At 29.2% G+C, this 26568-nt stretch overlaps 1 protein-coding gene across 3 annotated transcripts in view; it reads right to left on the bottom strand.

Annotated features, from left to right (window-relative positions):
* The window catches only part of LOC129964016 (neuron navigator 2-like), a 654345-nt gene that overhangs the window by 376839 nt on the left and 250938 nt on the right, over positions 1-26568 (bottom strand). The window lies entirely within an intron of this gene.

Below are 26568 nucleotides of genomic sequence, written 5' to 3'. Positions count from 1 at the left end.
TTTTTACATATTAGACATAATAATTGTACTATGCCTATAACTTACGCGCAAGTGCAGGCAATAAATTGACAAAGTTCTATTGCAATCGCATGAACGGTATGGCAGCGCATAAAATACGAATAAATAAAAATTCATTTTTATATATTAGACATAATAATTGTACTATGCCTATAACTTACGCGCAAGTGCAGGCAATAAATTGACAAAGTTCTATTGCAATCGGATGAACGGTACGGCAGCGCATAAAATACGAATAAATACAAATTCATTTTTATATATTAGACATAATAATTGTACTATGCCTATAACTTACGCGCAAGTGCAGGCAATAAATTGACAAAGTTCTATTGCAATCGCATGAACGGTATGGCAGCGCATAAAATACGAATAAATAAAAATTCATTTTTACATATTAGACATAATAATTGTACTATGCCTATAACTTACGCGCAAGTGCAATCAATAAATTGACAAAGTTCTATTGCAATCGGATGAACGGTACGGCAGCACATAAGATATGAACAAACAAAAATTCATTTTTATATATTAGATTAAATTAAGTTGTCATTCCCATTCGGATTTATTAAAAAAATTAATCTCCTTTACTTCATTGGTAAAATAAATATTAATAGATTGCAGATATTCATCCTTGTTAAAGCAAATCAATGGCAATAATTCTAAACAGACAACGGATTATTAAAGTGTTCGATGGAGTATGAATTTATTTCTATTCGGCCAACTCTAAAGAATGGTTGGACTATCCGACCATGAAACAGTAATAGCGATAAACCCTTTCATTCATAACGTTCCACTAAAGTAGGTTTCAAATGAAGTTCATACACTCCAACATCCTACAAATCAAATGCGGGACCAATGAAAACATTCGAAATCAACCTTAACTCAGGCCCCTATTTAGCAAACACAATCGTCTGAAATTAAATCCTAAGTGGATGCGGTGCCCCTTCTGATTCAACACTACCTCAAAATCGTTTGCAGCGAGAGCATCTCTCTCTCCCTTGCATACAGAGAAGCCCTGGATGAATCACCGTTGATCTCTAGTATCCCGTTGCCATAACAACCGCCTTCCAAACGCCAAGCTGCGTTTCCCACGCCTCGTTTCACAAAGGGAAGCCGTGTCGTGCCGAGATAGTGAGTGCACATACCACTATGTGAAGTGTCTGTCGTCTATCGATGGGGGTAGGGGGCGATAGGGAATGGCTTGACCCCTCCGCATTCATTGTAAACAACCGGATCGTGCTCCGGGCGGGAAAGTCTGGAAAATCCGTTTTATCCGGGAAAACACGGTGAAGTATATTGACTCGGCTCAGCAAATGGAAAAATCCATTTCGAATTATTGCTGTGCACGACTGTCAGGGAGGACTTGTTTACAAAAGGCAAGTATAAGAGAAAATAAACTGAGCGACTAATAGAATATTTCAGCTCAGAGGACTCTAAAATTTCTGGTGCTTAATGTTTTAAGCAAGACTAATATTTCACGATCTGTTGATTTAATTTTTGAATTTATAATTTTTTATTTCTGAAAACACATGCGATTGTTTCGAATTGTCTAATCTTAATAATCTGCGTTATCTTTGAAATGTACAAAATTTAACTTTAAAAAAAAATATACGACAATGCTCTGAAAGAATTTTTTGAGAAAATCACGAAATACCTATATATTTCAATTTTTTTATATAAAATTAATTAAAAAAGCACATGTGAAACAAAAATGCATCAACTATAAACCAAAAGCATTTTAAAAACTGGCAAAATATATATAATAGGATTGAAATCCTTTTATTGTGGAAAGTTCCTTTAGCCAGTGAAAAAGTATTTTTACAAAAATATTCGTATCATAGTTTTATAACAAATGGAGTTCAATTTGTTTATTATTTTTTTAAGATTATTACTATTATTTGTATTTTACGGTATCTGACTGTATTCGGAGTGGTTTTTTTTTTTTTTGAAAAATTATTTATGTATTTTCTTTAATGTCATTTTTAACTGTAGATTTTTCAAAATTATGAAAATAATATAAAATTAAACTTTAAATGCATTCCTTTAAAAAATGTAAAAGGGGACGAAAAAATAGCTAAAAAATTAGCTTTCTTTCATAAGGCTAATTATATTCTAAAGGAAAAATTATATTAGAAATACATAAACCTTTGTAGAAATTATGCATTCTAATTACTTATAAATCCTTTTTATGACAGTTATCTTTGTCATGTTTTGAAATATTTTTTGTAATTCAAAATAATTTTGTAATGTAGCTGAACAAAATTACTAAACTAGCAATTTTTCATAAAAAAAAAATGCTTTTTATTTACACTTAAATATTTAAAAATATTACTTATTGACTTTAATTTTTAGGGAAACAAATTTTTAAAAAAATATTTAGAGAGCAAATTTAGAAGATTTCGTATCAATACACTGATAACTTTTTGAGAAACCATTGTTACTGTAAACCATTTTTTTCAAAAATATCGTTACTCAGAAAACTTATTTAAAGCTTTAATGCAAAATAATGCTTGTGACATGATAATAAACTAGCAATAACATCACTTGTAATTCCCGTAGAGTAAAAAAGAAGAAAAAATGATGCAGAGAAACAAATCTGGAGAATCTGGCGCTCTCAGACAGAATGCGTGTTTTTCTTTGTCTAAGAAAATTAATACACTCCTAAGGCAAGTGAAATTTAGGCTCTTTTCAGTAAAATATTTTTTATATACGCAAAACACGACTGACGAATATAAGAAATTTGCTTTAGTTTTTGTTTTAATAATGAAGAATCGAAATTACTTAAAAGTTAAAGGTAATTTAGTAATCTTCATGAACTTTTCAATTCAAGAAATAATAAATCATAAATATATTGTTACGAATCTGTAAAAATATATTTTACTATTAGCACATAGTAAGGAAGAGAAATTTACAGATACTTTTAATGGATGCTGAAGGAATGTTAAGTAATTGGATCCCAATTTTGGCGACAGAAATGAAGGCCTTTGAGAATATAAGAATTTTGACTATCTTTATTAGGAATCGAAATCGGAAGATTCTTCTTGAAAATTCCATATCCTGTCGAAAAATTTATATAAACGGGAAGTACTGAAAAGAAGGACTCAATTCAATTCTTTCTTTGAAGTGACGATTGCGGAGCGAGCTTTCTAGCTGTATTATGAATGCTATTGCTGGTTTTTACTGCTTGTGTTGTGAGTTTCAACAAATACTATTCTTTGTTCACGTCTCAGCTCTATTTTTGTTATTTGAGCTTCGTGTTTTTTGTGGAATAAAGTATTGTTATTCTTTATCAAGCTTGTAGAACTTTTTTATGATCACCAGCTAATGTTTAGCAGGGATATTAAACAATACGTTTGTAGTTATAGTTAAATATGTATTACAATTCGATTATTTTGAAGGGCAGAAGTCTAATGAACACATGGAAGTTTATTTTGATGAACAATTAATTGATTCTTGTTGCACTGCCTTAAGTCACCAAAAATTTAAAATGTCCTTGGATATTAAAGAATTTAGTATGCAATAAAAAATGGTTTGATGTTTTTCCCCGTTCAGCAATCACAAAAATATTTCTAAAGCAAACTTTTTTTTTCCTAATGGGTTGTGATTATTTCTTTTCCTTCGTCGTTCATTTCTTTAATTGCATTTTTGGTGGGGGTGTCGAAAATTTAGTGGCGCTGATGATCGTTCCATTTCGCTGCAAATGATCTCAATGTGTCACACTTTACGAGAAGGGAGGGGAGATTCCGTTCTATCTTTTTTTCCCTTTTATTGTCGAGAGAACATTTGGGGGTAGGTTTTTATGGGGTAACTGGGGAGGGTGAAATGTGGGTGACGATGGAGATTTCGCTTTTGTGGAGAGATTCGGTTATGGGAGGGGTGAGGGCCACAAATTAAATTCTCCAGAAATAGTGACAGATGTCTCCCAAATGTGAGGGAAAATTTGCGGGAAATTTCATTTTTAAACGAAAAATATTAAGTACCATAGTGTATTTAATAATAAAATAATGACTGAATATACTATGAAATGATATTTAGCTTCTATTTATTTTTTAAAAATCATTCTAGAATTCATTAAAGAATAAGTTGTGATACCAATAAAATCACTAAAATTTGGCCCTTCCTTTTTCTTCTATATTCTTCAATATTAGTTTCATTTAAGTAACAAAGCCTTATATATTTGAAGGACTCTACTATTTTGAACAATTTGAAATGCCGAATCATTTTATAAGTACAGTAAAATCTGGCAAAAAAAATTCTATTTTTTTTTTCATTTATTAAAAAAAAAATAACTTAATAAAAATTTTTAAATACTAAAATTAATACTTATAATTTTCATACGAATTATTTAATTAAAAGAAAAAAATTAGCGACATTTGTATAAAATTCATAAAACCTTTTCTTTTATCTTGGATAAACGGTAAAAATCCAGAACTGGCCCGAAAAAGAAATCCTCTTCATCCATTTTTAAAATTTAATTTTGAAAATTTTTTTAAATGAAATTTAATACAAAAAAATTTAATTAAAATGAAAATTTGCTACATTTATAATAAAATTCCGAAAAAGAATTTCTTTCATTTTTAAAATTTAATTCTGAAAATTCTTAAAAATTAAATTTAATACGTATAACTTTAATACGAATCATTTAATAAAAATGAAAATTCCCTACATTTATATAAAATTCTGAAAAACATTTTTTTATCCCGGGTAAACGGTCAAAATTCAGAAGTGTCCTGAATCTAGCTCGTCTGGTTACTATATGTTAACCCCTTCAGAAAATGATTAAGATCAGACTACCATTATCATCACTCTGTAATCCAAATGCCCTGGCCTAATGACATTCTGCAGGAAGAAATGTAAATCAGATACAAATCAAACAGTCGATCATTTTTAATGCTATTCAATGCAGAATTAAGTCCCTTTTTTTTGTCCAGATGATAAGTAGAGACAAGCCCATAGCACAATCAAACATCACTTTAGGATTGATTTGCGAAGTGTATCATTAAGGTGAAGCCGTTGTGTTGGAAGACAGAGGTGATATCGATATTTTCTTGAAAGAAGGCGCGATGCTTGATGATTTATGGGAGGAGGAAGCGACTGATAAATTATACATCGCGAAACTCAAGTAGAAACGTCGCTGCATAATGTATTCGTCACTGCATGCCCAGTATCTCGGGTATCACGTGGAAGTTGACAATAATATGCATATATTTATGAGGGAACGGCATAAAAGATACGATGCTTGTTTTGTCCCTTTTTGAATTTTTAGGAAGAGTAAAAAAATCATAAGGAAATTCAAACTTCCAGTTCGAAACATTGTAGAAAGATGATGTTTTAAATCGTCTGATTTTGTACTATTTTTTAAAAAATTCTCTTGCATTATTGTAAGCATCTTTAATTATAATTAAATGCCAGGAAGCTAAAAATAAATAAATATTTTACTAAAGAAATTAAAAAAAAAAAACATGTATCGTAAAAATGTAGTCATCTGTTTTTCTTTCAGAGAGAAAACTTCAATAACACAAATGAGACGTCACAATCGATCATAAGAGTTAAATTAAATTTTAATATTGCCTTACTTATGGTGAAAAAAAATAACCAATGAGATTACATTTCAGTGGCCGAACAATTTATTTGCCTTTAAAACGAGTTTATTCTTAATTATATCAAAAAGAATTTACGTACAATAAATGTGTTTAATATGGTAGCAATGTAGCAATTAAAACAGTAGAAAAAATTGTTATAAAATATACTTACATTTTTTTAAAAAAAATAATCAGCTTTTAGGGAAGAAAACTGAATGAAAATAAATTTTTTATCACTTAGAACTTAATTTTTTGACATTTTAAGTGGCGTGAAAATGATTTTTGCACGATAATATGCTTCGAAGTTATTGTGGAAAAATTAATATTCCGATTTCTAATCAATTATATACCTAATTAAAATTTTGGAAACCATTTTCTTAGTGCGCAGCAAGTATCCAAGAAGTAACTACGCTTCAAATGCAATTATTCCAGATCCTGTAGAAAATTTTGAATATTGTTTACATTCATGCCCGCAGCACGACTCATTTCGCAATTTATAGGTAGCATCTAATGTATAAATCATGCTAAAATTATGGAATAATATAGAAATAACGTTGATACCAGAAGTTAATAATATATTTTTTAATAAATCGGATTAATTTTTAATATGGAAGTTTCATATTTTATTTATTACAAGACATTCGATTTGGAAAAAAATAAATGAATCGATCATCTATACTGATAATAAAGCTCAATGTATGTGTGTGTGTGTGTGTGTGTTGGCGCTCTACAGGCCAGACAATTTGACATACAGCTACCAAATTTGGTACATGTATACCTTAGAGATCGGGAATGTGCACCTAGGGTCCCTTTTTTTGAAATTTTAATTAGAATTTTAATTATTAATTAAAAACTAACTTTCCCGCCAAAAGAATCTTCCATTTTCCCCACCGCCAACTTTTCCGCCAAAAAAATCTTACATTTTCCGCACCGCCAAATGAGTAAGGCTTCAGTTTTATTTTCTTCCAACAGTAATGAGGCTAGGGTTAACGTTTTCCGGCGGATTATTTCAAACGATTCTGTTTGTTTTCTTAATGTTTTATGCATTTAAAATTAAACATTGTTAATTAATCCATGTTTCAGATTCATTTTGAAGTACTTTTGAATTAAAATAACACAGAATAAAGGAAATTAAAAATGTCTAATCTGCATAGCGTTACCCCAACTGACGTAGAAAAATTCACGCCTTTGCGTTACCTTAACTGGCGAAGAAAATTCACGCATGCGCATTGTGTTCTGATTGTTGCCATGACAACCGTTATCAACGGATGATTTAAATTATTTTTAGGTTAGTTGCATGCTTTTGTAAGTAAATTGTATTTATGTTAGTTATATAATTTTTGTATATGCTTATAGTTTTAAGTACATCCTTTTTTAAGTAGTTTTTTTTAAACCTGTTTCCGGCCGATTATTTTAAACGATTCATTTTCTTAAAGTTTGATGCATTTAAAATTAAACATTGTTAATGAATCGATCTGTTCATGATGAATCTCAGAAAATTTTGTTGACAAATTCTTGAGATAGTACATAACTTAAGAAAGATATTCTTTAGTGCCCATAAAGTTTAAACGCTCAGTGACTCTATTATCAGTAATCATATTATTAAAAAAAATACTTTGTTTCAGTAAAAAATGTTATTATATTAATTGCAGTTTAGTCATTTCCATTTTAATTTTAAGCATAAATTCTACCGGAACTAACAGAAAATTAGAGAGATACATATTATGTTATGGCTGAAGGACTTTATATTATTATGAGTGAATTACATGACTATCAAAATTTGAAGCTTTAAATTATTTGATGAAGAAGCTATTAAAGTAGGAATTACATAAATATTTAATTATTAAAATTTTAACAAGCATTAAGATCGGCGAACCGGCTGGTCGCCAAAGGCAGCTAGTAACATATAAATATAAACATATAAAAAAATTGAAAACTTTTCTCAAGCTTTTACGATATATTAAATGTTGAAAGAATTTAAGGACATCTTAAATTTTTTTTTCATACATGGTTTATATACTGAACTAGCAATACTGCTTAACTTGATTTAACCAGTTAAGTACGTTCTACATGTATACAAGTCAATAAAATTTCCAATTTGGAGCGGCCGATGTTTAGTTTTTGATTTAATAATAATGAGATTTTATTTGCTTTATAATGACTTTTTGCAACATTTACTATGGAACTATTTGTATTCAGTTTGACATTATATGTACCATCACTTGACTTTAATATGGGAGACTTGAAGACTTTAAAAAATTAATTCAGTTGTTAACTGGTTAAAAAATATAATGCCTTCTGACTCAGCATTACAGCCTATTTATGCACTAAAAAATCATATTATATTTATATATTTAAAGTGTTCAACTTATCCTGCATTTAACATTTACTAATGGAGTTTATTTTTAAGTATTTTAAGAAAAATAACTAAATGATAAGATTCTTGTAGAATTAACTATAATTATATGTTAAAGATTTATTATCTATTTATTCCGAGAAATTGTGACATGTGAATATAGAGACAAATTTCTGACTAGGCAAATTAAGGAGAGGCCTAGGACCGCAGGAGTGGGAGGGGGGGGACTGGGGGAGGCGATTACAAACATTATTACCCTAATTGTCAAATAAATAAATTTGTAAGAAATACAATTTTTTAAATTATAAAATATGTGGACTTAAATGTGTATGATCATTCAATTATCAAAACCATTAATTGAAGTATAATTAATTTTCAATAATATTTAGAAATGCTAATTGTTCATTAAATAGTTACGTTTCATTCCACTAGACAAATATTATAAAATAATAAATTTTATATTTGTTTGAAATTTATTATTTCCTTATAATTTAATGAAATAATTAAATATTTTATTCGCAATTGAGAAAACCATTAAGTAATAATTATAGTTTGTTCTATAAGTATCCTATTTCTTAAATCCTATTTCTTCTATCCTATTTCTTTTTCCCCCATGGCATTTCAAGATAAATTTTATTTCCCTTGATATATTGATCAGTGGATTACACTGTGTAAGAACATTCAATTATCAAAATCATTAAATGAAGTATAATTATTTTGTTTATAATATTTAAGAATGCTGATTGTTCATTAACTAGTTACATTTTCCTTCCACTAGATAGATCTAATTATTTCCTTATGATTTGTCGTAACAATCAGATATTTTTATTTGCAAATAAAGAAACCGTCAATTAATAATTATGGTTTGTTCTACAAATATCTTATTATTAACTTTTTTCCTATGAAATTGCAAAATAAATTTCATTTCCCTTGATATATTGACCAGTTATTTAAAGACGTTCTTCATTAAATTCATTGTCTATTATTAATAAGTCCACCACTGCGTTGATATTGAAAGTAATGATTTTATTAGCTTGTATTTAGTTATTAATGATTTTTGCGTCAATATCCTCTTTCCTTGGTCACTTTTAGGTTAATTGTTAATAACTTGTTGTCTTTATTTCAAGGTCCACATCTGTTTTTCCTAGGAGAAAAATATTAACAAGCATAGATATGATTTTTTTTCTCTTACAAAAACTCGTTTAAACGACAAAATTTTTTTACTCTGGTTGTCATTTGTCAATTGATTCATGTCTCATTAGGTTGAATTACAACATTCATCCGCTGAAGACAGCATTCATAGTGTCCGAAACACAACATTCATAACATGCAATCAATTTCTACCACGTAGCGAATCAGAGATGTGCATTAAAATAGCTTTGAAGAACCTCAAAGACTGTGCGAACAAGGAGCATCAAGTACAAAATCTGCAACAAGTCATCATTAAAAGCTTTTTTTTAAAAAAGGAAAAGGACACCTCGTATGTTTCAGAGTGAAGAGCATCCACGAACATAATCCCTCAAAAGAACGAGAAAAAAAAAAAAGCCAAGGCGAGAGGCAGAGAAGATGCAGTGGAAAAAGTCAGCATAAAACCTTCTTCCTGCATCAAAATAAAAAAAAGAAAAGAGCATTCTGCAAGGAAGAGAGGCGGACCTGAGAAGACAAAGGCTGACGATAAGATATGTCAGCAATGGCACTTTATTCGCCTGTGATTTAGTATAGGAGTAAATCCATAAGCTGCAAACTTTCATGGAAAGTGACAGATTCAATATTTTTCTGCAGACTTCTCTGCGCGTTTTCTTTTCCCGTTTGTTGGTGTTGGTACTGAAATCTTCTTTTTCCTTTGAGAAAAAGCACCATCATGCGAATTGGAACCCATCGCAGCTGATGACATTACCCACGAAAGTCCCTATAGGCCGAACTCTCATTTATCAACTTGATTCGTTTCTGTTTTATGAAGGGAATTTGAGAAAGTTGCAGAAATCAAAGGCATAAATATTTTGGAAATGTGCATTACTTTTCGTGATTTAAACCCTACTTTTCTTCCATATTATACAGAACTAGAAGAGGGTCCATTGTAGACGTTTCCTTATCTTTATTACGTATCTATAAAAGCTGTGCAATAAATACTATTCGTTTCAGTATTCTGAGACGACCACTTTTCGACGATTCCATCTCATTAAGGGCAGAGACGCGGAAGAAAGAGCGCATTTCCGGAATTCTACGTCATTCTTGGACTTTGATTTTTACCCTATTAGATTCTTTTTTTATTCAATTTTTTTCACGCATATATGAATATCGTGTCGTTTCTGACCTATTATTTTAATTCAGTCTGCGAGTAATTCGAGTTTATTTTATTGTTAAATGCAAACATCCTCTCCTTTCATCTTTTCTCTTACCCCTATTTTGACGAATTAAACCCATCCTAACGCATGCGCAAAAAGTGCGGAGAGTTTTAGAATCCGTTGTCAAACAATAAATGAAGATAATAAGTAAAATTTTGGTGCTATTTTGAGATTATAATTTAAAATTTTGAAACCCCAATATTATTATATCATACTTGTATAAAATTCGTTAAGAATGAAATTAAACATATACAATAGGATTGAAAGAAAACCCACTATAACACGCTTCATTAAAAATTTAACAAGTTTCATATAATCCTTTTTATATATGGAGAGAAGACAAAAGTCCAAGTATCTCAAATGCCCTTATACTATAACAGAAATTAAAATAATAATAAATGTCCAAAATAGGATGTGTCATCTAATTAGAAAAATAATTCGAAGATCAAGGGTTTAATAACATTTTTAAACCCATCTGCCTGCAACCCCCTTCTCCAACAAATGGATCAGATTAAATTGGATTAGGGCTCACATCGGAATATGCAGAAACGAGAGAGCAGATGAATATGCAAAAAAGAGGCTACACAGAAAGATCAAATAGATATTGTAGTCCCGAAAATCATTCCAAATGTTAAAGAAGAAAAATGGATGACTATTAAGTGGCAGGATAGATGGATAATGTTGTGCAAAAGACGCGCAACATATGAATTCATACCGGAATCAAAAATTATAAAAAGAATATTTCACCGGGTGATAGTGCCAATTATATCGGGACATGGAAGATTTCCTGAATATTTCTACAGATTTGGAAGGCTGCAAGACAACACATATATATGGAGGGAAATAGGCTTAGTTAAGTACTACATAACAGAATGTGTCGAACTCAAAGAAATTAGAGGAAGACTCATAATGGATAGTAATTTTAACACAATATTACAATACCTTGGAAAATTAAAAATATTAAAAGAAATGATGGAAAAGATTTCCAGCCTTTTACCAATAATTTGAAGATTCTTTGAACCTTTATTGGACTCTATTTTTCTATACAAAAGTTGGATAATTAATGAGCATAACAGCCAGTCATAATAACCCCTGTTTATACGGTGTATTCTGTGGTAACATGGTGACTGGCTGTAATCATATATCATTGTGAAATAATATGAGTGCTCATGGAGCTAGGAACGAAAAAACAGTATTATGCTTTGGATGTTGTTTACATTTGCTCAGTGACTAACATGGACTTGGGCTTTAAATCAGTGTTATGCAATGGAGTAAAAATTCTCTGCTTGCATTACTGTCATGGAAATTTCTGAATTCTTTGAATCCTTGAAGATACTTTGAATCTTTGTTGAACATTGTTTTCTTATTCAAAATTCATCATTTTCTTATTCATTGTTTTTCTTATTCAAACTCCAAATGTTATATTCAAATCAATAAATATAACATCAAGTCTCAGCAATCCCTGTTTATATGGTTTAGTTCTGTGGTGACGGGATGATAGGATGTAATTAAAAAAAAAAATTCCCCCCTTAGAACAACAGTCAAGTAGCACCCCCCCCCTAAACCAGCAGTCTAGTAGGAAATCCGCTACTGAAAACGATTATACTATTAATACAGAAGCAAATACATGCTCTATTTTGTAGCATTGCAAGATTACACATATCGAATTATATATATTTCCTTTGTTTAAAGACAGGACTGAAGAATGATGTAAAAAAACAGAATTGAATTCTCTGAATCACAAATTGGATCTCTCAGAAAATTCTCAAATAATCTTTATAACCTCAATCTAAATGGTTATTACAGCACTTCCCTTTTGTCTTTTCTTTTGAAAACATATGAAGGCAGGCAAACCACAAAAATGCGGTTTTCCAGCAGTCGACAGAGAAGAGAAAAGATGGAAGGAACCAAATGAATCTTGCAAGTCTCCCCCTCCCAAACTAACATTCACATAAATACTATGAAAAGAGGGTGGGAAGGGGGCAGAATCCCAAGAAATGAAATTTCGTTCGCTCCTTCTTTTAGATATGTTGAGATCATGAAAGGAAAAATAAGTCTGGGAGAAAAATCACACCCATTACTTTTCCAAGAGGCTAACAATCATACGCAGTTTCATCGCAGACTGAGGTGGTAAATTTCTGGGATCATCAAAGTTCCATTAAGGGGAACTGTTCCATCTCCACCCTTGCTCCCTTTCTGTCTTTATTCTTTCTCCTGATCTTTTTGTTCCAATAGGTCTGTCTCCCTAAGCACTTTTCCGTTATGAAAATACTTAAATCTTTTTGCGGAACAAATAGGAGGTAACCCCTTTTTACGATTAGAGTTTGGAAAGAGAGAAAAGAAGAATAGGGGAATTACTTGGATGAGATATTATCTCGTCGTTGTTTATGATCGTTTGTTTGTTGGATTAAATGGTGTGTGAATATTCACTTTTTGGTGGGTAATGAAAGCATTTTGCAGTGAATTACTGTCTTGTTTCTGAGGATTTTAAGTGTAGACAAAGGGGTAATATAAGGTATATTATTTTTAAAAAAAATTAGACTCTTTTTCTGTTCTCTCCCTCTTTCTTCTTGACTTTCTTTCTTCCTTTTACTTTTTTTTTCTTTCAAAATTTAAACGTATTTTCCCTTAACATAAATTATCAAACATGTTTTGTGTCAACTTTGTAAATTTCTAAAAAAAAGTAGTTTATACAGAGTTCTTTCAATTTTTTTTTTTTTTTTCAAAAATCACATTTTCCACATATGCATAAATATGCGAGGGAAAGTTAAAAAGTAAAGAGATTTTTGCAGTTTCTCTTTCCAGGAATTATTTACACCACCATATTTACCAAAAAGCTTGTAAAACGTTGGAAAAAGTACGTTGAAGACCAGGGAGATTATATAGAAAAATAATGTATGTTTCAAATTTCTATCATTAGAATAAATGCTCCTTTTCTCAAATGTGCTTTTATTTTTTGTCTCTCCCTTATGAACAAAACGATATTTGTGGATAGTTTGGTTCTTGTTATTTTAATTCCCGAAATAAAACCCGAATAAAACAGAATTTTTTTTTCCAAAAATTGCAAAAAATTAATTAAAAATTTACACGGCTATTAAATCGATATCACTAAAAAATCATCAACACTTTTCTTTATTTTTAATTAAATACAATTTTTAACACAAGGTCAAACATAAACAGGTTCACACACACACACACACACACACACACACACACACACACACACACACACACACTTAAGAATGCAATAAATATAAAAATGTCAAAAAGAACAGCCACAAAAGCTCTTTTAAAAGACCGTCGCCAGAATTTCAGATGACGTTGACAAATTAAATAAGTAAAAAGGTCTGCGGAAAAAGTTCGAGAGTTTGATGGTTGACTTGACAAAAGATTTTAGGAAGTCATTCATTACTTTCAGAAAGATTTCGCGCTAGACATCTCCGCAGACGAGCGACAAAAAGGAAATGTGAATTCGGGTACTTTAGTCCAATATATGGACGTTCTTTCTTTTTGGAGAAGTTTAACTCAAACAGAATTTTTCCTTCGGTTTGAGCTTTAAATTTCTTCAGTTCCAGCGAAGCATGAAAAATCTTTTCAGCAACAGATAGAGACATCTTAATTAGGAATGCGAACGACTTCGTTTTGTATGCTTAAAAATTAGTCTGCCGAAAAATGATAGGATTGTCGGAAAACTTCAGACAGCCTTTGAAATGTGTCGCGAGTAGTAATTAATTCAATTTCGGAAATCTATTCAGATTGCAAAACTATTCAGTTGCAGACGATTTTTTTTCTTTCTTTCAAAACTGAATGCATTATTTTTAGAGAGTAGCTTGATTAGAAAATGTCTTCAGAACAGTTCGTAATTATTTTCAACATTCTAGAGAAAAAAAAGGAAGAGAAAAAATGAAGCTAAATTTTTTTAAACAATCGTACTGAAAATTTGTGATGTTTCATAATCTATTCAAACAACGTGTTTTTTTACAAACACACACATACACAGTAAAAAATTTATTTTTTAGAAAAAAATATATTTTATGATTATAAAAATCCCCCACCAAAATAAATTTTTTTTTGACTCAGCTTGCTGCTCTATAGATTGAAATCTGCATCAAACCACGGAAAATATTTACTAGATATAATTATTTTCAATATTCTAGAGAAAAACGAAAGAGAAAAATGAAAGCTAATTTTTTTTAACCAATCGTACTAAAAATTCGCGACGTTTCACAATCCATTTGAACAAGATATATATATATATATATATATATATATATATATACACACATACAAACACACACATACGTAGTAAGAAATTAAAATTTTTTAAAAAGAATCTTTTATGATTATAAAAATCCCTCAAAAACTATTTTTATTGACTCATCTTACTGCTTTTTAGATTGAAACTGCACCAAACCACGGAAATACATACAAAATAACATATTTTTTCATTTAATTAGCTGGTATAACTAAATATTTTCTTGAAACAAAGATAATATTTATATTATGTAAGTAGAGAGATTATTCAAAGATAGAAATAAAACAGTGACAACTCATGTATAATGTGTAATTAAGCTATAACGTGAATTATTCATTCAATATTAGAGTTAGAGTGTACGACAATTAAGTCTGAAGTTTGATTAAAACAAAAAAATATTTCAATTATAATCTGGTGAATTCTTACGCAATTTTTACTTTGTCTCACTCGTAGTATAGAGAAAGTATAGTAATAGTAGAAAAAATTGAACTCGAAGTATAGTAACGAATCTCCATGTTTTAGACCTCCCTAAGTTCCGAAAACATGTTTTTGGAAAATGTCTGTTTGTGACAAAGAGAACTGAAAACCGCTTTGAGCTAGATAGATGAAATTTGGTATACGGTCTTTATATCAAATTTGTAGATTTCTATAAATTTTGAGCAAAATCCGCTCAAAGGAAATGTGTCCGTCCAGCTGTTCGAATATAACTTAACACTATAACCACAAAACGAAGATAACTAGATAGATAAAATTTGTACCATATCGTACATCTGTAGTCTAGACCCCTATCAAAGTTAGAGCAAAAGTCAACAAGTGAGTGACTTTCTGTACTTTCAGAAACATGTAAACTTGACTTAAATATATCAAATTTGGTTTTGGGATTTTGCACCTAGAGCTAAAAAAAAGTAAGTTGTATTTTTATCCATATTCAAATTACTGGGATTCGAATAAAAAATAAAATGAAATACTCAATTTTTCAAAAAATTTTATGCTCAATTTCACAAAACATTAAGCCAAATGTAACATTTTTTTTAAATGAACAGTTTGCTTATTATGTATTTCAGGAACTCCAGAACCCACTACGAAATTATTGTCCCAAATAGGTACAAAAGTATGCATAAAATTTTAATTTATAAAATCTTTACAAACAAAATTTAATGAAAATTCAGAATTCTTGAAAGTAACCGTTAAAGTTATTAAGAAGCATTAAAATATGCCATATTTAAATAAAAAATTAATGTAACTTCCCAAATAATAAACGTAGAAACAAAATTCAAACCGTTTTATAAAAAAAACTATTAAGAATTTTGAATAAAAAATATTCAATATTGTTGGTAAAAAATAGATTTATCAAAGTAGCAATCTTTCGTTAAAACTACTTCAATATTTTTTATGCTTAGTACGAGATTTGCTATTCAGGCAATCACGTTGAATTAAAACTTGCTTCAATGCAGGAACTGAATGAAAATAAAACTTCGACATCAACTAGGCAAACAATTCAAAATAAACAAAGTAAAAAAGGAAGGGAAGGGGGCAATTAAATAAATATGCAAATTCTTTCCAGAATAGACAGCAATATTTAAAGCAATTTCTGTATTCCTCTGTTTAAAATCATTCGGTTTCGGCGCAGGCACAAGAAATAACTTTAGCAGCAACGAAAACACACTGGTAACTTTAAAAATTCAATATACGAGAAAAAGAAGATGAGATTAAAAAAAAAAGCAAAAAATGCACACATATAAAAAAAAAGTATGAAACGTACTACCATCCAGCCTTTAACCTTGCCTTGACTGAACATTTTAATATTTTGATGTTTTGCATATTCAATTTCTATCTATTTTTTATCGCAGAGAAATCTATAATAAATTCTTCGCTGAATGCAGATATTAAAGGAAGGGAAATAAAAAAAGAACAGAAAAGGCTGGAAGAAAGAACATTTATAAATTTATGTACCCGCGCTAAAATTACATTTTATTACAAGCATCCCCCCTTCCGCTAGCATCTTTGCAAGACGAGCGATAAGACATCTCCCGGAGAAATTCTCGAGAGACCGGGCGAAGGCGTACGAGAGTGGAGCTGAGGAAGTGCGGCTGACAGTTAAGAAACGAATGATGAATAGTTTTCATTCGAATGCGAGCGTTGGTTTTTGTTTCCATTTGCTGTTTTTGTATTTCTTTGGGGATATTTTGCATGGGAAAAGAGTAAGTAAAAACTCTTCCACGATGGCGAATGATCCGTGAGGATCTTCCCCTTCCCCCCGATTTTATTTTGGTATGGGAAGATGCATTAAAACTGGTTTGGAAATTTCTTGGTTGAAGTCGCAGTCAGTGGTTCAACGGGGAAGACGGCTTTGTAAAGAGAGGCGGTGTTGCAGAAAAACTGACGACACTTGTTTAAATACGATATGGAAAAGAAATGTATTTTGTAAATGTAAATGTATTTATTCAACACCATTCATTACATTCTATAATATTTTCAATCGAAGAAAAATCTATTAGAAAAGATCAGAAAATAACATTTATTTTCATAACTGTGCATACTAATAAACAATACATTAATGAGCTGGCTTTAGAGAAGACCTAAGCTCGAAAAGGTAACCGTGTTAGGATATATAGTTTGCCAACGGATCCTAAAACCCTCCTCCCTTGTGCGCATGCGTTAGGATGGGTTTAATTTGTCAAAATAGGGAAGAAAGGAAACTTAAAAGGGGGGGTTGATTACATTTAATAATAAAGTTAACTGGTTGAATTAAAATAATACGGACAGAAACAACGCGATATTCATATACATGTTATATAAAAAAAATTGGACAAAAAATATATAATTGGGTGGAAATGAAGGTTAAAGAATCGCGAAGAATTCCAAAAATGCTCTCATCCTTCACATCTCACCCCTAAGTGAGATAGAATCGTCGAAAAGTGCTCGTTTCAGGATACTGAAACGAACAGTACAAAGTGTTCCAAAAATATATGCGCACTTTGTATGCGCTATAACCTAAAGCTTATTTTCTGCAAATGATAACTTACGTCAGAATTTCATAACTCAAATTAATAAATACAAAGGTAGAATGTTATCAGCCATCAGAAATATTCTGAACCAAACAAATCTCCACATTTAAGTCCGAGAAATACATTTTTGGAAATATGCTTCTTTGTGAACACGAGAACCCAGAAATGCTTTGAGCAAAAAGGAAGACATTTTGTATGTGTTCTTTACATAAAATTTTTAGTTTTCGATTAAATTTTGAATGAAATCTATTCATCATAAGCATGGATGTTTGTTTGTCCCAGTGAATACCATAACTACAAAAGGTAAGGAGCTAGATAGATAAAATTTGGTTAACATCATTTGAATATACAGTGTAAATACGCTTCAAATTTCAAACCAAATTCGTCTACAAGTTGACTATATGTAGGCCTGTTCATTCATACGTACATGAAAACAGTAACTGGAGACGTAACGACTTAGTTAATGAAATGTGTTATGGAAATTACTGATAAAGCTAGTTATTTAAATTAATTTTTGTGCCAAATTATTATTTCAGTTGTGACAAAAAGACGTCCAAAATGCATCTTCAATTTCCTTCCCTTTACTGCAAAGCATTTAAAAAGCATTTGCGTAATTCTAAACACTGAGTTCTTGTTGCTTTTACGGATTGTTCAAAAATGGCAAATTTTTTGCAAAGGGAGGAAAGGGGTATAATCTATTATTAGGAAATAAGCGAAGAAATTTCGGCTAGACCTTTTTTACATGAACACGATTCTTTTTCATAAACAGAGTTCTCAATTATTCAACGTAATTACGGCTTCTCATGAAATGATAATTCTCGTTGGATCTGAAATACCATGTAAACATATCTAATGTTAAATGCGAAGAAAAATTGCCATTTGGGAGTATGTTGGAGTTTTTTCGAATATACATGGATTGTGTTGCTTATCCCAATTTTTAACAGGATTGCGTTAGACCATTCTTTCAAAAGACGATTGAAGAATGATAATGCATTATACATAAAATTAATGAATCAATGAGAGTTGCAGTCAACGAGTTGACAGCATTTATAAAAAAAAGAACTGATCTAAATGTCTACTGGTAATTAATTACATTAGCACACATATATTGTACTATATTGTATGATATTAAACAATATTCGCAATATCGTATAATATTGTTGAATATCGTATAATATTGTTGAATATCGTATAATATTGTTGAATATATTATATTGTTGAATATTGTATAATACTGTTGAATATTGTATAATATTGTTGAATATTGAATAGTATTCCGCAATATCGTAAGATATTGCACAATACTACCCAATATTCTATGATACCTGGGAAGTCGTTTTGAACTTCCATCAGTCTGTTTTATGAGAAAGTCTTGAATTATAACACTCAACATTTCGATCGCTTCATTGTCATTTAGATCTGCAACAAAATTCTACACCTTTATTAACTCATTTGAAGGATCAAAGTATGTTTTTAATTAATTATATCATGGTTTTTGAAACTGAGCATACAATTTTTGGGACAATATACTACTCTACGTTTTAATTCGGAACAGTTTTTTACTATCTTTACAATAAATATTTCATGAGTCTAGTTTCAGTTTACTATGTTTGGAAATACTATTTGTTAGATACATGTAAATCATTGAAATGGTTAAAGATCTAAATATATACCACTGAGCAATATAGATTAAGGTAGATAATTACCTTAAGATGACCCTTTTTTTTTTGGCGAAAATATCGAATATTTTTTTAATTCAATATTTTTAATTTCTAAACTATTTTCTTTATAAAACCATTTGAATTTTATTTTTATAAACATAACATTCTTCGCGATATTACATTAATTTTTAACACTGCATAACAGATGTTTTAAAACTGTTTCATACTTTTAAATGCTGTTTTTTTAGATTTTAAATATTTTTATTATCTTCTTACAAAGAACCTCTTAAATTATAAACGAATGTTTTTTTTTCAGATTTTGTAAAGTAATTTCTCAATACGTTCTGCAATTTCTGAACTATAGAATAGCCAATCTGTTCGTTTCAAAAATTTTAGATATATTTTAATGTTTCATAATGCAAAGAAAAAGTAAAATTTCATGTTAATTATCAATTTAACCCCAGTATTTAAAGACTGAAAAAGGAAAATTATTAAGTTCAGGTAAGTAGCTACCAAGCAATCTGCAAAATGTTGAAAAAATCATTTGATAAACTCCTAAATTTTTAGAATTATTATTTAGTTATTTTCTATGTTTTTGCTGTATACTGCATTTTAGTTTAACCCTTTCTAGGGTCGTGGAAAATATGCTTCCCACCAAATGTATCAATCTTTGTATGAAATTATGTAGTTTGGCATAAGTTCTGACACATTTTTTTAGAAAGACAGAAACTAAGATATTTCTGTTCTTTACCTTACACAAAAATGACGTGTCTTGATTTGTTACTTAATTATTAATTAACCAAATTAATTAATTAATCAAATTAAATTTATCTAATAAGCTAAATGGATCCCTCTTCTTATTCTAATTTCAAGCCTAAAAATATTTAAACATAATATGACTAGAAAAAAATGGCCCTTTAAAGGGTTAAAAAAGTATTTTCAAACTAAACATTTAAAACATTTTCCAATTTTCAAAACTTTTTAACTCTGAGCTGATATATTTTTGATTCCCAGTTGGCTTTTTTCAATTTATTTTATATAAAAATTTTAAAAAATAGGTATTATGTATAGGTATTTTATAATTTATCCTGAATCTAGTCAAATACTTTAAAACATTTATATCTCATAAAGATTTTCAATATCTTATTTCAAACTTAAAAAGCGAATGGAAAATTTCTCTATTCACAATGCTGGTTTTCCTATAAATAATTTAAAAAGTGCCATAATTAAGAACATCATGCATTCAACGAGACATCTATTCTCACCAACGAATCTTAATTTTCACAACAAAATGTGTATGTCTCTATTCCACGAAAGCCTCCCACACATAACCAAACGATTGTATGTTCGGAATTTTTCGTTCTCATATCTCAGTCTCTCACCCGCGGCAGACACATGCATCCCATACTATGCAAATGCCCCCACTCTGCACACAATGCAGCCTAATGACATATGCTTCCCCAAACAGACATTCTTTTTCGCAGCATGCATTTCAAACATCACTCATTTGCGACTAAATATGGAAATAGGTGAAATTTCCCCTCTACAAAATGGCAACGCACCCCACTTTATACACCCCCCCCCTCCCATATCCTTTCCATCTCCTGGCGTCATCTCCTTTCCAAGGCTTCTTCGAGACGGATGGGTTCCCATGGCAACGCCGCAGTATAATGGGTTCACTTACAGTCGAGACACGTTTACATGGCAGCATGCAAGACAAGAGCCAAAACCAAACAAAAAAATAACGCAATCCAATTTGCTCGCGTTTATACGCTCTTTCCCCGTATATTTCCGCTGCTCGTAGAAGATTCATATGTGTATTTTTTTTCATTCACACTTCTGAAGGGGATGCACTTTTTTCTTTTTTATAAAGTGTAATTGAGCTCTGTAATATAAGAGCACTTTGGAAGAGGATGCATGTGACTCTAGTGCAGCTAAATCTTAAGAGATGGGTTCCTATAGCAACCACTGAGACAGTGAAGCTACATAAGTGCGAACGTTATTATTTTTAATTAATATTTATCAAAGAAAGCGACTTCTGGATGTTGTTATTTAAATTCTTGAAGGAAAGAAGGGAAATTGCCATTCTTTAATGTGTTGTAAAGTTTCTTCAGTTTTAAAATTAGTAAAAATTATACTGGATATGGTGAAATTATTTACTTAAAATCATTCAAGAAATACGTTGAATATTTTAAACAGTTTTAACACGTAACGTACAGAGGCGACCTCACATGGCTGTTTATAAGTGGCGATTTCGATAACGAAGTTTCGCATGTTTAATCTTAAAATCTTAACTTAAATATTAATCCTTTAAAACATACATATTAAATAAATAAAGGCAAATATTTTTCTTAGAAGAATTTTTTTTTCATTTTTTTCAAGTATTAAATTTTTAATTTCATTAAATATTGGCAAAGCTAAAAAAATTACAATTAAAATTTCCATCAAATGCTAATAAAATTTCATTGATGGTAATTATAACGGAATCTAAAACAATAATTTGCGAATAATAAATATAAAATAAATATTTTCGGTTGAAATGAGCTTTAAGAATTAAAATTAATATTTTACAAATTTTAATTGGCTCTTTTGAAAGGACAACACTTCCTTTTATTTTATAGCTCATTTGAGCTGGGATATATTACGTTAGAAGAGTATACATGTAAGTCAAATGCTCCTGTATTTTAAAAAGAGGATAAGATGGGTTTCTATAGCAACCACTGTAGTAAATAGTGAAGCCAATGTTATTCTTTAGTATTTAACGAAGGAAAATACTTTAGATGCCATTCTTTAGAATTAAAGTAAAAAGATTTATTGGTTTTATTTAATGCGCTTTTTTCGTTTTTATTTATTAGAAAAAAATATGATAGAATTATTTTTGTATGAACTACAGAAATTCATTTGAAGTTTTATGGAGAATTTGATTAGCAATCTATGCAGTAATATTTAAATGCGTACTATAATTAAGTTAATGAAATTAAACATCATTTCAATTCAGGAGAGAAGTTTTATTCTTCTATTATTTAGTTAAAGTGCCAATATTTCAGTTCAAAGATGACTTAACCCTTTAAAGGGCCTTTTTTTCTAGTCATATTATCATTTATTCTAGTCATATTATATTGGCCTAAAATATTTTTAGGCTTGAATTTTGAATAAGAAAAGGGATTCATTTAATTTATTAGATAAATTTAATTTCATTAATTAATTAATTTGGTTAATTAATAATTAATTAACAAATCAAGACACATCATTTTGTGTGAGATAAAGAACTGAAGCATCTAAGTTTCTGTCTTTCTAAAAAAGTTTGTCAGAACTTATGCCAACCTACATAATTTCATACAAAGATTGATAAATTTGGTGAGAAGTATACTTCCCACGGCCCTAGAAAGGGTTAAAATTTATCATTGTTAGGTAATCGAATGCAAAAACTTTGGCGGTAGGTAAAATTATACATGTTTTTAGGAGAGATAAAATAAATAAATTAAAACTAAAATCGTGTTATTTCAATATTTTGTAGAAAAAGTTCCATGTAACTTTTTGCAACTAGAAAAAAAATGCAACATACTTCTTTATATTATCGATTTCGTACAATAGTTAAGGAAAACTACAACTTGCATATTTATTTATTAAACTATTTTAATGTTAATGTTCGATTTTTCTTTAAAAAAATGGACATTTTAACTAAAATATCAAATTTATTTATTTCACTCTGCATATAAGTAGCATATATATGTATAATGCCAAACAATTTTATTAATATTGTTTTCATTTTTTTATTAATAAATCAAAATTTATTCTTGTAATCATCTCTTCATATAAATATTTTTTCTTTCGAAAATATTAACTTTTATTCTAAAATCATGAATTATGTATTAACTCTTATTTCTGGAATAACACATGCATCAATATTATTTCTGCCATTTTTTTTAAAAAACTGATTTTGAACAATTTAATTAACGAAAATATTTAATTACAACAGTTTTGATTTTAAGAAAGAATTTTTTTTAGAATAAAGAAATTTAAAAAAAATTAATTTTTTATTACATTTAAATTGAAAAGACAACTTTGAAACTAATTAATATTTTTTTATCAATTAAAAAAATGTAACACCAGTCAAGAATCAATTACGATTCTTTTTCCTTAATTAAAGCATCATCAAATTATATTTCTTTATTACATCATTCGAATTGAAAAGTCAAGTTCAAAACAAATTTTTATCTTTTTATCAATTAAAAGAAAATATAACATCAGTCAAGAAACAGGATTTTTTTTTCATTAATTAAAGAATAATCCGAATAAAAATTAATTACTCTACTCTTGTTATCAGAAAACCTTACAGGCCAAAGAAATCAAATAACTATGACAACCCCATTTCTGAAAAAAAAAAAAAAAATGATGAAAAAATATTTACTTAAAAGAAAATCCAACAAAGAAGTATTTAATGATAGAATAGGTACTTTTTGTTATGTGTGTGTTCCTGATATTTAAATACACCATACAAAAATTCAATTAAAAAAAAGGAGTACCAACGCCATCTTATGACACAAAAACATAATATAACATGTTACGATTTCCAATCTTTTTTAATTATTGTTACATAAATACAGAAAGGAGGAAGGAGATAAAATGAAACACATTTAAAAAAAATCTAATATAGTGAAAAAGTGTCAGTCACACATTATTCACTCCTTTCCCAACTCACGAAGGAAGTTTAATATAATAAAGATTATTATTTTGTCCACTTCATTAATTAATTTAAGGCAGCAGATGGTGATGATAGACTCATTGATAACTTTCTCTTCTATTTTTTTTTTTTTAATTTTACCCTACCCCCTTTTTTTGGGATGAAGTGAGACATCATTCTTTTCTAAAGGGCCTCCTTTTTTTTTTTTTCTAGCCTTAAAAACATTTATGAAAGTGGGATTTTTTCTTTATTTTTTTTTCTGTCTCACTTAATGATTTTCTTTCTTTTTTCATTCTTGTGTTAATCTACACCTCTTCCTTTCTTTCTTCTTTTTTTTCGAAAACTGCTTTAAAAATTACTTTATCTTTTTTTTTGAAGGTATCACTTAATGATTTTTCTTTCCTTTTCCATTCTAGTATAAACTTACATATTTATCTTTTTTTTTCTTCGAAAAATTGGTTCAAATTACACAATTCAAACGTTTTCCTTGACTTTATGATAAACTGGATTTGCTTGTATTTAAAGTAATGTCACATTATTAAGTATACAAGTAGGCAGTTAAGATGAAGATGTCATAACTGTATTCATTTTGTGTGTGAAGAAACCATTTTATATGCAGTATTAAGTTTAATTTCTTAAAACTTCAATTGCAGTCCATCTTTATTTTATATTTAACAATGCGATTCAAGGAATCATTCATGGATATTTGAAACAACATTTCTTTAGGGAGTAAAACTTTTTAAAGTAATCGCCTTTTGGTTATTCCTCGCATAGGAAATAACTAAGAGCGTATGTTTTAGAAAAACGGATTTCGCCATTAACACTTCAAACAAAATTTGTATGACTTTACATTTTAATTTAATTCTAAAATAAACTGAGATGCAAATTAAAAATGACGATAGTGAGAAGTGTGGTATAAAGCAACACCAAGAACATAAAAACTTTAAAAATGCCTTTTTTTTAGGGTTCTTGCATATTGCGTCCTCCTGGCGATATTGTTATTGCTGTAATTTATTCCAGTGACTGATTATCAAAGATTTATCTTCATATCTTTTATTTACATTATTTTCATTAGAATAACAATAAATATCAACAATAATTACTTACAAACAACTATTTTAATCTTAAAGCTATTCGAAACTTTAATCTTAAAATTATTACTCTATCTTTCTAACAGAAATTTTCAATGAAATAGTTCTTCCTTTCAATGAAATAGTTCTTCGGGCACCTATCGCTTTATTAACTTCGACCCTATACGCCCTCTATCTACCTTTCTACATCCTTTCCTTTTTCAACAGTTTTAGACTGTGGGGGGGGGGACTTCATCCATCTGACACTATTTTGGAGAATATTACGCAACTTATAAGCAAAGTAAATCTACCTTATATGAAATATCTTAATAGAATTTAATGAATGATGATATTCAATTAAATTTATTTTCATTTCCTATAAATTAGAGCTTTTCTTATTTATTTTCCATCTTTGGGTTAATACATTAGTTTCGTTTTTTCTTTCTTTTTAGTAAATATAAAATCGTAAATATAAAATATTAAAGAATGGCTTAACTAATTTATGAATAATCTAAGTAGTTGAAAGAAAGGAGCTTCAGACGATTAAAGTAATGAAATTTGAACTCCAAAATGCAAAATGTTAAAAAAAAAAGTTTTAATATATTATATAATTAGCTAAACATTGTAGGAAATCTTTCGGGATAGAACAGATAGATGTAAAGAAACAAGTCATTTTCACAATAGAACTTAATGTACGAAAAGGGAGGGGAAAATAACTGTTACTTTGCATGTGATTTAAGTAAAAGACAAATTTACAAAAAAGAAAAAAAGAAAAAAAAAATGCATCATACTTTATTTTAAAATCATGCGGAAAACTTTGCGGGATGGTACTTTTCTTCGTATGTTTTTGTATAGTAATTTTTGTTGTGTATGTATAGGTATTTTTTTTGTATGATAATGTTTTGTTTTTTGTATGTATTTTGTATAAGAATTTTTTATGGCAATATGTACAATAGGCGTGTTGATACGCATATGCTTTATATAAATTTCCTAATGTTAATTTTTATTATTATGTTGTTTACAAATTTAAACTTGCCTGATAATTTTTAAATACTGTTTTGAAGGTGGCTAGTATTTTAATTATTAGAAAGATCTAGTTAAAATTTTCTCGAATTCTATACAAGATAAAACTGGGATTTAGAATAAAATATTTACCTGAAAAATATATTTTATTCATTTTTTTATGCTTTTTGGAAATTGCTGAGAGAAAAGTTGAAATACGATGAAAAATAAGACAGCTTATTTCCTCAGCTAGATATTTTAAAAACATTTTTACATTAATTCGATCTCAAAAGGAATGGACTGCCATCTAGTGAAAAGATACACAAACGAAAAAAGAATAATAAAATAAATATTTATTCTTAATGATAGTGTGTGTTTCGCAACAAATTGTAGTTCAAGTGTTTTTAAATTAATTATAATTAATTTAAACGAATTTTTTTAAATTTTACCTGATTGTTAAATGGTATTCAAATTTACTCTCTCAAACACAGTCTGTTAGTCCATTATTAAATTGCTGTATGGAAATAATAATAAAAAAAAACGTGAAAAATCTGCAGGATTTTTCAATGTAAAATAAGAAAAATGGA

Source organism: Argiope bruennichi, chromosome 3 (assembly GCF_947563725.1).
Source record: "Argiope bruennichi chromosome 3, qqArgBrue1.1, whole genome shotgun sequence".
Lineage (NCBI taxonomy): Eukaryota > Metazoa > Arthropoda > Arachnida > Araneae > Araneidae > Argiope > Argiope bruennichi.
The sequence above is the reverse complement of the archived record's forward strand: the minus strand, read 5'-3'. Positions and strand labels throughout refer to the sequence as shown.